This window comes from Muntiacus reevesi, chromosome 4 (genome assembly GCF_963930625.1).
Source record: "Muntiacus reevesi chromosome 4, mMunRee1.1, whole genome shotgun sequence".
Classification (NCBI taxonomy): Eukaryota; Metazoa; Chordata; class Mammalia; order Artiodactyla; family Cervidae; genus Muntiacus; species Muntiacus reevesi.
In genome coordinates this window covers 152418598-152432880 of record NC_089252.1, presented here as the reverse complement: position 1 = coordinate 152432880, position 14283 = coordinate 152418598, and positions in this window count along the sequence as shown.

Here is a 14283-nt window from a genome sequence, read left to right as displayed (position 1 = left end):
AAGCTCATTCATATCCTGCTCAATGCCTTCCACTCCGCCTTTCCTATGAAGGCTTTCTTTTCCATGACTCTTCAAATGTCCTATCTAACTCCTACCTTGTTAATTTCAGTGTCACTGCCTCAGAGAGTCCTCTCCTAAAGTCCCTCGGTTCACTAATTCCACCGCTTGATCATTTCTTGTCATACTAAAGTTATTAAAATTTGCTTTTTTACTTCTCTATGGTTTGCAACCTCCCAACTAGAAGTGTCCTTCTCTGTCTTGTTTATTGCATTTCCAGACCCTAGAAAAGTTCCTGAAATACAGTAGGCATTCAATAAATATTTTTTAAATAAAATGAACTAATTTACATGAAACATGACTTTTTTATAGCTGTTCCTTTGTTTGTGAAATGGAGATGAGATCTGTGCTTTGAGGACTGAATAAGAAAAGAGCTTATGAGTACTGGTACAGTACTGCTACAAATGCATAATTAGAGTTGTACATACAATATTAGAAAGGGAATTGAGAATTTCTTAAGCAGTTACCTACCAGGTTGTGAGCTCCTCAAGGGCAGGAATTCTATCTATTCCTGCTATCACTGTATATTTCATGCTTAGCATAGTGTTTGCCAACTAAAGAAATATTTGTTGAATGAAGAGATGACTCAATTAAGTGAGCACAGCTTCTCTCTGTTTCCAGAAAGACTTGCATCCAGAAAGAATAAATTTAGCTGTAATCCTTGAGAAGGAATGATGCCAATATTATTGTGCTCTGTTCTTCATTTATTCCTTCATAAGAATCACTGAGGACCTACTATGTGCCACACACTGTGTGTAAGATATGAAGGATTCAATGATACAAGTAAGCCAACCAATCAACCAAAAAATAATGCTCCTGCCCTCATGGATGCCATTATATGATGAGACATTAATCAAATAATCACAGAAATAAACTTAGAGCTTCAAATGAGATAAATGCCGGGAGTGGACTTGAATTACCTTGGAAATATGCATAGCTATTTAAAACAGATGTTACAAAAGTTTCTCAGACAGAATATATATTTTGAATATTAAAGAAGGTAACTTTTTGAAGAGAGAGCTGGATCCAAGAATATACAATGTAAATTAAAATTTTTGTCTCGTCTACAAAGTTTACTAAATTAACTATAGAATGATTTGCATGTTCAAATATTTGTTTACAAGGAAAATTTCACCTAACTCTCTTCATCCTTAAGTTTGTCAGTTGCCTTTAAAAATTACCTTCATCCAGAATGCCTCCTTGTGCTGTAAAAATGAAAATTTCCTCTTCTTAATGTTTTGAATGCCTAACTTGATATTAAGATTATGACTTCAATTTGATATTAAAATCATGACTTCTTCTTTCTGTTTGCATTTGGCTTTGTTCACAACTTTATATTCAACCATTAAAAACATTTGTTTTAGGTGAGCCTGTTGCATATAACATAAAAGCACAAAGAGTGATATCTTTCCAAAAAAAACTTTTCTGGGATTAAGCCAATATAAATGTACTGATAAATGTTTTGGGCCTCATTTCTATTCCAGATTACTGTTTAATTGAAAGTTTGTGTCCAAAACTAAGATGGAGTTAGACATGCAAGAGATCGCCAAGGATACTGTCTCTGAAAGCTAAGGTGAGAGGAAACAGAAATAGACTAGAAAAGCTTTTCACCATGGTTCAGGTCAGAAAATTGAGAAAAGAGGAGAAAGGAAGGACAGCTGATTAGGAAAGAGCCTCAGGCTAACACAGCTCCCTGAAAACATTATGACCAGTCCAGAGAAAGAGTCTTCAGAGAGACTGCCCATTGAGGGGTCTCTGCTATCCATGCCATCCAAGCCGCTGGCTGCAGTTGCAGACAGAACATGTCAGCTCCAGCGCATCAGCACGTTCTGAAGATGCTGCAGCTGGAGGTGATAGGCTAATAGCTTGCCACACGGCAGGGTCACTTTTGAAGGGATAGCTGAGTGAAAGAGTTCAGTGACTGTCACAGACGTGCTAGTTTACTCAAGTACCATCTACATACTTAAATGTAATCCACATACTTAAATCTTAAATGTATACAGTCTAAGGAGCTTTAACAAATTTATAAATCCCATTTATCCCATCCCAAATAAGATTTAGAAGATTTCCTTTACACAAAAATATTCTCTCCTGGCCTTAGATCCAACCTCCCTCCCTTCTGCCTCCACCACACACACATACACACCGAAACACCAACTGTTCTGAGTTTTATTACCACAGTTCATTTTGCATTCTTTGAACTTCATATACATGGAATCACAGCACATGTTCTCTTTTGTTCCTGGCTTCCCTCATGCAATACAATACTTTTGATATTCATAAATGCCTTTGCATGTATCCTAAAGTTTTCCTTTTATTGTCTGAATACACCACCATTTCTTTATCCATTTTCCTTGTATAGATGTTTGGGTTGTTTCCAATTGCTGACTATTATAAACTAAGTCACTGTGAACATTTTTGTACAACATTTTGTAAAATTTTGTGGATGTATATTTTCATTAATCTTTGATAAATATTTAGGAATTGGACTGCTGACTCATATGATAGGATATGTTTAAATATATGAAAAATTGCCATATAGGACTCCAAATTATTTGTGGCATCTTTTACACAGCTGGCTGTGTTTTGATTATTTCATTAAATATACATACCAATTTGGGATGATCTGACTTCTTAACAAAATTGAGTCTTCCACTCAATGAATATCATATCTATCTTCATTTTCTTAGTTTTTATCCTCTCAGAAATATTCCCTTGTTAATGATATAGAGGACATGGAAGCCTTTGTTAAACATATTTCTAAATATTTCATGTTTTCATGCTATTGTAAATAGTGCTGTTTCTAAAATACCACTGCTCAATTATTCATCACTACTATATGGAAAAAATTTTTATTTTTGTACTTTGAGTTTGTGGTTTGTGAACCAGCTAAAATCATTTATTAGTTCCAGCTATTTTTTTTTCTTATATATTTCTTTGTATTTTCTTATATAAAACCATATTGCCTTCCAAAGATAAAACTTTAATTTTTCCTTTCCAAATTTTATGCATTTCTTTTCCTTGCTTTATCTATCGGCTAGGATGTCTAGTATAACAAAAGTGATGAGTGTAGATATATTACCATTTTTTTCTGATCTTAACAGAAACTATAATATTTCACCACTAAGTTTATTCTTAATTATGACTCATATTTTCTGGCTTCATTGACTGTTTTATTTTTTAAAATTTCATCCCCAGTGTTAAGTATAAAGGATCATCAGTATTTTTTAGATAATTTCCCAAACAGTACAAGTTCCTTCCTAATTTGGCTGTTGGAAAGAAAGGCTGTTTATTCTGAATCTTCCTGGGGCTTGAGTTGTTCTGAGGATAGCCCACAGTTTAATTAGAGTGGGTTTACTTACCCTCAGATATGGAAATAACATGGCTCTCTACTATCTATTAAGAACTCATCTCACTCCAGTACTAAGTTCATCACACTTCCTGGCATACAGAACTCTTTTGTAATTCCCTAGAAAAGCATAAGTTTTATTTTGTCCCAGATTTTCTTGTCATCAAAAACATAAAGGTTTTGGGCATCTTAACCACTAATATTTTGTCATTTCTGTGTGTATGTAAGTCTTCAAAAATTTAGGAGAGTTCAATTTCATTCTCCTTACCTTTTTTGTCCCTTATATTCTTCTACTTGTCTACTGTTTTTGATACTTGCTTCAATTTCATCTTCATTTCTCTGGTGGTTTTGTTTTTGTCTTCTGCACCTTTTTTGAAATCTGCTGTCTCAGGTTTCTTCTCATCCTCCATTTATCATGTCTTCTATTACCTATGTTCTTTTCTTTCTTCTTCCATTTCTTTTAATTTTTTGGCCACACCACATGGCATGTGGAATCTTAAGTTTCCCAACTAGGGATTGAACCAGCACCCCCTGCACTGTAAGCATGAAGTCTTAGCCACTGACAGGGAAATTCCTTACATCTGTTTTTGGTCTTCTTTCATAGAAGTGATTGCTTTACCAAAAAATAAAAGTATGTGTCACAGTTTTTATCTTCTTTAAGGTCACTCTTTTGCAGGCTGTTAGTAAATTTTGCTTCTCTTTTCTACACACTTATCTTTTTTCCCCCACATATTCATCTTTGTACTGAGACTGTGACAGTTTTCTTTGTTACTCAGTATTGAATGACTTGAATTTTCCTGGGCCAGTTATTTGCAGGAGGTTCTTGTTTAGGAGGGTAAGGCCAGGATAATCTTCCTTGATTTATGACTCAAAGATTCTCTCTTCTGCTTCCTACAAATATTGATACAACAACATTATTTGAGATGATTTTTTTAGCCTCAAACCAGGTTTGGCAGTATATTTGCCACCAGCCTACCTACCGAATTTTTCTCTTTAGGGTACAACCCTCCTATTTAGAAAAAGCATTTCTTGCTGTGTTTGAGATCTGCTGTTACTGAACTCTCTTGTCACTTTTTCCCCCCACTTCCTACTGTGCAACTTTTTTCAAGTCTGCTGCTCTTGGCAGTATTTACATGCACTTTAAATTTGCTTATCATATTGTTTGCTGATTTTAAAAAATGCTATTTTCCTTATTGCATATTGCTATGATTTCCGTTCAGGAGAAGGGTGAAAAAGCCCAGTTACACAACCACATTCATATCACGAGTCACCTGAAGGTGTTTTGGCAGAGACTTAATGACTTATAAGACTTAATGTCTCTTGGATGACATTAAACCCAATTATAAAAACAGTAACTGAAGATTTAATTGTTAAGTTCTCTAATTTGCCATATTAAACACATGTGAAATATTTCCTAATAGCTCCAACTAGGAGAAATTCTATTCCACTGCAATTATTAGAGCAATTAAGCTGATTATCAAATTACTTTACTTGATTTGTCACCTAGAAAGTGGCTGCGTGATAAAAGTAAACATTCTAACACTTCAGAAACAGGCAGAGAAAATTCTGAAATAGTTCCCAGCTTTCCTTAGAGCACTGAAACACGGAGAATACTTAGTAGAGTTAGATGAGTGACGAAGGGGTTATAAGTACTAGGATATATTTCACTGTGAAATCAGAGCAGGCATTGAAGTTGAAGGCTGTCTCCTACCGAGTTTTCTTCTGGGAATACTAAGAAACCATCAGTACAAAGGTCACAGAAGTATCTTATGAAGCCAACGACATGACTTTTTGTGGCTATGGAACTGATCAAGTCAGTTGTCAAGTGTAGACTGAGAGCATGGGGGCATGAACCAAAGAGAAAGAAAAGTAAAGGAGAAACACAAGGAAATAACTATGAGTAGTCATATTTATAGACATATATTTTCTAATATTTTTTGTTTTTAACATAGCCTTTAAAAGGCAGAATGATCATACACTCCTCTGCTTTCTCTGGCTCTATATAATATAGTGTTACCAGTCTCTTTCATACATAGAAAATATTTGTACCACACTAAAGTAGGCTAGAAAGAATTCAAGAGTATGAATTAATGAAAAAAAATTATTTTCTTTATATAAATATAAGAAAAATAAAATACACCTACTGTGGAAGACAGTAAGTATTGAAAATATATAAAGGTTAAAAATATTTTCAAAATTTTAATAAAGAATTTGACCTTGCTTCTCTAATCATGTCTTAATCATGGATTTTGTGTGTGAAATAGCAACATGCACACACTTCCTGGTCAAACTTATGATTAAGAGAATAATAAGTGACAGTGTATAGAAATAGTGAATACTACATATATATACATACATTTTGTGGGAAAATTTTAAATATTTTTAAATCTTTTACAATCATTCAAACTTTCAGTTCACTCAGTCATGTCCAACTCTTTGCAACCCCATGGACTGCAGGATGACAGGCCTCCCAATCTATCATCAACTCCCAGAGCTTGCTCAAACTCATGTCCATCAAGTTGGTGATGCCATCCAACCATCTCATCCTCTGTCATCCCATTCTCCTCCCACCTCCAATCTTTCCCTGCATCAGGGTCTTTTCCAATGATTCAGTTCTTCACATCAGGTGGCCAAAGTATTGGAGTTTCAACTTTAACATCAGTCCTTCCAATGAATATTCAGGACTCATTTCCTTTAGGATTGACTAGTTTGATCTCCTTGCTGTCAAAGGGACTCTCAAGAGTCTTCTCCAACACCACAATTCAAAAGCATCAATTTGGTGCTCAGCTTTCTTTATGGTCCAACTCTCATATCCATACATGACTACTGGATAATCCATAGCTTTGACTAGACGGACATTTGTCAGCAAAGTAATGTCTCTGTTTTTTAACATGCTGTCTAGGTTGGTCAGAGCTTCTCTTCCAAGGAGCAAGCATCTTTTAATTTCATGGCTGCAGTCACCATCTGCAGTGATTTTGGAACCCAAGAAGATAAAGCCTCTCATTGTTTCCATTGTTTCCCCATCTATTTGAAGTGAAGTGATGGGACCAGATGCCGTGATCTTAGTTTTCTGAATGTTGAGTTTTAAGCCAACTTTTTCACTCTCCTCTTTCACTTTCATCAAGAGGATCTTTAGTTCCTCTTCACTTTCTGCCATAAGGGTGGTGTCAACTGCATATCTGAGATTATTGATTTTTCTCCCGGCAATCTTGATTCCAGCTTGTGCTTCATCTAGTCATGATGTACTCTGATATAAGTTAAATAAGCAAGGTGACAATATACAGCCTTGATATACTCCTTTCCCAATTTGGAACCAGTCCATTGTTCTATCATATATTCAAAGTTTAAAATGCTTGAAATCATGTGTCAAGGAATTAACTCTTTCCATTTTTCTTGAAAAATTCAATGTTAAGATTTTTCATGACAATAGAAATGATTCTTGAATCTAATCAAATGTCTCTTATCAACTAATCACACAGCTCTAATCTGAGGAGCACACATTGCTAGAGCAGTCCTCCAGCACCTAGTCTGGATGTTATGACTGTTTTTTATTCTTTTAGTGATCATCATAGACATTATACCACATCTTTCCAATTTATCAAAAATTAAAGTTAATCAATATATTTATCCATTTTTACAGATAAACTTACACTGTTGGTACATTTTAGTTCCCTCCCAGGTGATATGTTTTAATTTATCATCTTTTTTAACCTCAAAGATATTATAGACAGCAGCATTTTGTCAAGTCAATGCTTGGTTTTATTTAACTTAACTACATATTTACCACATTTTTTGTTCATCACTTGTTGCTCTACCTTAGGCTTTTGACTTGGGATATTCTATCTTCTGCTTGAGGATTATTCTTAATTTCTTCTGGTGATAAGCTTTCTGAGTTATTTTAATATATTTCATTGCTACTCTGGAGTTAGCTATCATACCCTGAGAATAATCTTTACCTGGATGTTTTTAAGATTTCTTTTTATTACTTATATACTACATATTAACTATTATGTATCTCAAAGTGGCTTTATTTTTACTATTTGGGATTTATTGGACTTCTTAAATCTGTATTTTACTGTCACATTAGCTCCAGACAATTCTCAGTCACTATCTGTTGAAGTGTTGTCTTTACCTTATTCTTTCTTTTTTCAGATTCAATTCCTTCAGATTCCAATTAAATGCATTTTGATTTTCTCACTGTAACCTTCATGTCTTAACTCTGCACTTTTTTGTTGTTTTGTTAACCTCATTGTTCCATTCTGGATTTCTTCAGGCCTATATTTCAGTTTACTATTTTGCTATTTCATATCCTAAAGATGAGCTGTGAAAGTTGCACTCAATATGCCAGCAAATTTGGAAAACTCAGCAGTGGTCACAGGACTGGAAAAGGCCAGTTTTCATTCCAATCCCAAAGAAAGGCAATGAAAAAGAATGTTCAAACTACCGCCCATTACACTTATCTCAGACGCTAGCAAAGTAATGCTCAAAGTTCTCCAAGCCAGGCTTCAGCAATACGTGAACCATGAGCTTCCAGATGTTCAAGTTGGATTTAGAAAAGGCAGAGGAACCAGAGATCAAATTGCCATCATCTGTTGGATCCTAGAAAAAGCAAGGGAATTCCAGGAAAAAACTACTTCTGCTTCATTGACTACACTAAAGCCTTTGACTTTTTGGATCATAACAAACTGTGGAAAATTCTTAGAGATGGAAACACCAGACCACCTTACCTGCCTCCTGAGAAATCTGTATGCGGGTCAGGAAGCAACAGTTAGAACCAGACACAGAATAACAGACTGTTCCAAATTGGGAAAGGAGTACATCAAGGCTATAGATTGTCATCCTGTTTATTTAACTTATGTGCAGAGTACATCTTGCAAAATGCTAGGGTGGATGAAGCACAAGCTGGAACCAAAATTGCCAGGAGAAAAATCAATAACCTCAGATACGCAGATGATACCACCCTTATGGCAGAAAGTGAAGGAGAACTAAAGAGCCTCTTGATGAAAGTGAAAGAGGAGAGTGAAAAAGCTGGCTTAAAACTCAACATTCAGAAAACTAAGATCACGGCATCTGGTCCCATCACTTCACTTCAAATAGATGGGGAAACAATGGAAACAGCGAGAGGCTTTATCTTCTTGGGCTCCAAAATCACTGCAGATGGTGACAGCAGCCATGAAATTAAAAGATGCTTGCTCCTTGGAAGAAAAGGTATGACCAATCTAGACAGCATATTAAAAAGCAGAGCCATTATTTGCCAGCAAAGGTCTGTCTAGTCAAAGCTGTTTTTTCCAGTAGTCACATATGGATGTGAGAGCTGGACTATAAAGAAAGCTAAGCACTGAAGAATTGATGCTTTTGAACTGTGGTGTTGGAGAAGACTCTTGAGAGTCCTCTGGACTGCAAGAGATCAAATCAGTCAATCCTAAAGGAAATCAGCCCTGAGGATTCATTGGAGGGACTGATGCTAAAGCTGAAACTCCAATACTTTGGCCACCTGATAGGAAGAACTTACTCATTTGAAAAGATTCTGATGCTACGAAAGATTGAAGGCGGGAGAAGGGGATAAGAGAGGATGAGATGGTTGGATGGCATCACCAACTTGAGGGACATGAGTTTGAGTTTGAGCAGGCTCCAGGAGTTGGTGATGGACAGGGAATCCTGGCACGCTGCAGTTCATGGGGTCACAAAGAGTCAGACATGACTGAGTGACTGAACTAACTGAACTGATTTTGCTTTCGATTTTGTGTACTGTTATTAAGCTCATTTTATTACATTTTTCACTTCTAGAAAGTATATTGGTTCTTTTTCAAATATGCCAGATAGTATTTTAATTTTCTTGTTTCCTGCCTATTTTCAAGCTTGAGTCTTACTGCTTTAAAAGTAGTCAACATGAAGCCCACGTCCAGAATTTTGAAGGTCTATTTATACAATCTTTTGCTTCTGCTGACACTCATGCATGATGTATTGCTTCTTCTTCTTCTTTTTTTTTCCTCTGTGCTGCTTAGTGTCTGAACATAAATGGGAAACCTGGGATAAGTTTCTTCAAGAGAACATTTGTGCTAGCTTCTATGACATGGAGTCACTATCACTTGAGTTCAAACCAAGTTCATGGCTTAAGAGTCTCTGGATTCTATAAGAAAAAGTATCTGGGCTTCAGCTTTGGCTCCATGTTCTACCCTTCTCAAGTTTCTTAATTGCGCTCTATCTCTGTGCCCTCATCTATAAAACAAAAATAACAGTACTTAACCCACAGGTAAGCACTTACTGGTAAGATGTAAAATGTTAAACACATAGTGCTCAGTGATTAAAATCCCATTATCATTATATTCCCCCAGCTTGCTTTAATGTCATAAAGTATTAGAAATATGCATGCAAATTCAGAAATGGGAAGAAATTAATCACTAGTCAATAAGCAAAGTGCACTGAGGCACTTTGCACTAGGAACCAGCAGAGCAAAGTACTTATCATCATGGGCTTGAAAACAAGGAGAGCTACAGCAAATATTCTTTGAAAACTAGGGTAAGTTACTTAACCTCTTCAAGCCCTAGAATCTTCACTTGTAAAATGAGAATGGTTAAATTCCCTGAAAGCTGGTTCTGAGTCGTGAGTGAAATTCTGCAATGCATTTAATATTTAAATGAAAAGTGGTCATTTTATAAGTAGTGATGACAAAGATGAAGAGATTAAAATTATTTTGGCAATTCACGTAGAAGTGGAAAGTCATTATAAGGAGTTTCAATTCTAATACTCTAAATTTTCTGTGAGGATAAAAGACTATTTTAGAATTTTCCTGAGATACATATACTTACCAAGTAAATTTACCTAGGTGTAAATTTTTAAGCCTGCTACATGTGAGGCACGGATGGGTACCTGAGATATAAAAATGAATGCCCTTGAACACTTAGTATAGATGACCAGATATTCACTCAAATAAGTATAACGTGATGTAGGACTGTTGTAAGGACACAGATTTCACAGATGAGACATTTATTTAGCCTAAGCAGAGAGGAATGGGGAGGTTGAGAGGCAAAACATGAGAAAACTTGCTATATTTAGCAAGGAACAAACAGAACTGAACCAAAAGGTATGTTTCACAGAATAGGAGGCAGATGACACTTGAAAGATAATCTGAAGCCATACTGTGCAGGTCTACATGTGCTGTGTTTAGGAATTTGGATTTTCATTCCATTAATACTGGGAAGCCACAGAAATGTTATATGGTCTCAACACAATGACAGGATCAGATTTCTACTTTTCAGGCGGGGGAGGAGGGTAACTGACATTAGTATACAAAGATACACCAGTTAGAGTGAAGAATGGGGGCAGTCAGTTAGAAAATTATAACAACAATCAAAACGAGAGACAATATGTACATTAAAAACACAAATCATCAAATGCTTCATATGAAATTCGTTTTCTCTTTCAATGTCTTGGAAGAATGCTCTTAGAATAGCTGCTTCTGTTTGTCCATTGGTTTCTAAATGTAAAAAGTGCATTGTTATTATTTACATATCATAAAATCTATTAATTTCTCTTAAGATATTTCATGGAAAAACTAGTTTCCTTTTGAAAATCATTTGCAAAAAACCCAGTACATTTTATCATAGCCTCAGGAAATTATAAAGTTTCTGTTAATAGAAAGAGTCTTAACCTTCCCTTTTCAGAAACAAACACTAGCCCTTTATGACCAGGGCTGGGGGTGGAAACAATAAATCATCTAAGATTAAAACCCTATTGTAGTGAAAAATTCAGAATTCTGACTTAAAGAGTCTAAGAAAATGCCAGTAAGGCTTACCAGAAAAGGGTGACTTGGAATCAAAGCAGAAAGAATCGAGTCCCTAACCCTCTCCACTCCCCACTCATCTTGTTGCTCAAACACTCTCAGCTGAGGAGTGACCAGTTCTTTGTTCTCTTCCCCCTAAACACAACCAAATGGCTCTTGTTTTGACTCCATGATTCAATTTCTCCTTTGTAACAGAAAATATCAGTAATTGAGTTTTTAGTAAGGAAACTGATAAAGGAAAGGCAATTTAATGTTTCTTTTATTTTGCCCTAATTTCCAATGTCTAAATATAAATAATGTCATGGGTATCGTGACTTTTCTCCAGAAGTAAAATTTTCCTTTAGTAAGATAGGGTCTGTGTACACAGGCAGAGTAAATTAGCTCCTGCCTCCCAGTTGCTGAGAAAATGAATTGATTAAGAAGATTAGAGTCATTTTCTTTACTTAAAAGTATTCCTGATAGCCCACACTGAAATTACACAAGATTAACTCTATTAACACCATTTTCCATTCTTTAAACTAGTAGCTTTCTAGAAGCAGCATCTAGACTGAATAGTTCAAAGCATATTTTAAGAGAGGATCTCACAATGCTCAGAAATGCTAATATAAGTATCATTTAAGGATTCAGAATGTGGTGCTGAGAGGTCAAGAAGCCTATTATTGGTCCTACAGTGAGCCGGAAGTGATATACAGACACCGCTTGTTTCTCTCTTTGCCTTCTAGTGGTCTGCATACTCATTTTGCAGATGGCGTTTCAAATCAAATGATATTGTCAAGGATATCCTTGAAAGGCAGGGATATTACTGATTTGTCTTTCCCCATTGCATCTTACAGAGTGCTGTGAATTTAGGGGCATGTTTTGTGGCCTATCAAAAATAGGCAAAGGGAGAAGGGCTTAGGAAAATAGATTAAAACAGTACCATGAGACACCAAGCTATCCTTAAGATTCTCTCTGAATTTGAAAGCAAAATCTATAGCACAGGTACTACATTTTAAACTATTTGTATTGGGAAATCCCTGGCAGTCCAGTAGTTGGGATTTCACGATCTCACTGCCGAGGGCCTGGGCTTGATCCCTGACCCAGGAACTAAGATTCCCACAAGCCATATGGCATGGCCAAATAAACAACTAAATAGATAAATTAATTAATAAACTATTTACATCAACCACCATTAGTATCGTGAAAAGGTACAATGCATAAATTTCTGTCTCTCTAGTGATATGTTGGCTTGAGCAACCAGATCATTCTGAAAAAATGCAATCATAATCCCTCAATTTCCTCACCTTACACTTGCTGAAATTTCAGTACTCTTTAAGTATCCTTCAATTTCAGAAGTAAATAAAGAAAAAATATGACAAGTCCTATTTTTCTTCCTCTCCATATCTCCCTCCGACCTCTTCTCCTATCCCAATATTAATGCAAGAAAATTTTCCATTGTTATATGCAGCTTCATTTCTTCTTTGTCTCTTAAGGGTAGTTCTCAGGTGGAAAATATTGAAGAACACTGACCCAGATAGTTCTTAAAGATCTAAATTTGAAGGAACTGCTGAATTCCCAGATTTAGAAATATGTAATTCTTTCTACTTATAAAAAATAAATAAATCTAAATGTGTGTTGAATTATAATCACTTTATGCTAAGACAGAGTCAGATCAGATCTCAAGGGAAATACATTAGCCATTCAATTATAAAACTTTCAACAGAGAGCCCAGTAATGTAATATTAACTAAAATAACACTAGTTACATTTATCAAGAATTTGCTAGGTGCTAGACACTGTTCTTAGTGTTTCATAAGATTTTCTAAAAGAAAATCCCTATCAGTACAATTTTAAGATACGACATGTGATCATTAGTACTTGTGCTTATAATATATTGAATTTGTGTATCTTTCATTATTTTGTTTGATGCTATACTGTCCTGGACTGGGAAATGATTACTAACATTATTTCACATCTGACATCACAACAGAGAAAGTCAGTGGGTTACTAAAGTTACCACACTAACACAGTGACAGGCCCTCTCTGAGTTCAGGTACTCTATTTCCCAAACTTCAATCACTCATGTATTGCTGTTTTAATTACTACTATATCTATACTAGTAGTTGCTTATTACCTTTACATTGATTTCCTCTTTTTAAAATTAAACTTATTTTTCAAAGAAACATAAAAAAAGTGGAAAACCAATATTCTTTGCCATAAAAAAATATGTACCTAGAAAAATAAAGTCAATAAAACACAGCAGTATTATGAAATTCTCATTAGATATTATGGCCTAGTGGTACGCCTGGGCTTAGGGCCTGCACTTACTCTGTTAAAAAAGTAAACCCAGCAAGTGAGATGTAAAGGTGAAACAGTCACCTTTCTCCTTGTCTTAAACAGAACGGTTGATGAAAAGGTTGGAAGAGTACTGAGAAAGCAAAGCACATTTTCTCACTGTACTTTTTCAATGAAATGTAATATTGTACCAGGTATCATCTAAAGAAACTTTCAATAGCCTATAATGGTGTTGCCTATCATTCAGATACAAGTCCCCAAATATTCTAGAAAACACCCCAAAGTGATTTGGAAGTTCCCTAAATGGTCTCTGGGGTTGCACAGAGTCGGACACGACTGAAGCGACTTAGCAGCAGCAAATGATCTCCTATTACTTTTATTTTGTTCTCAGAATCTCAAAAGTAATTTTCTTTCTCTCAAGACATGCCCCAACATGCCTATTAATCAATATCAAGAAATATTAAGTTGGTAGAAATAGAAATTATTATTAACCAAAAATTTGTTTTCAGAAGGCAAATATTAAGGGGATGAAGGCAGTACTGATCTAGAAGCATAATAAAGTTCAATCAAATACCATCTTGCTTGAACTTGAACAGTTCAGTAAACCACTCAGATATTTTCTCATTTGCAAAAACAGGGAAAACACTACCCACCTACAGGGTGGAAACATGGATTACAACAAGAGGAGTGGAAGTGCCTGTCACAACACTCAGCAAATGTTACTTGGATCAAAGTTGCATATGACTTTGTTTATTATAACTTAAAAAAAATCCAAGTGTTTTTATCTTAATAAAAGACCTAAATTTGTTTTACCTTAGTAA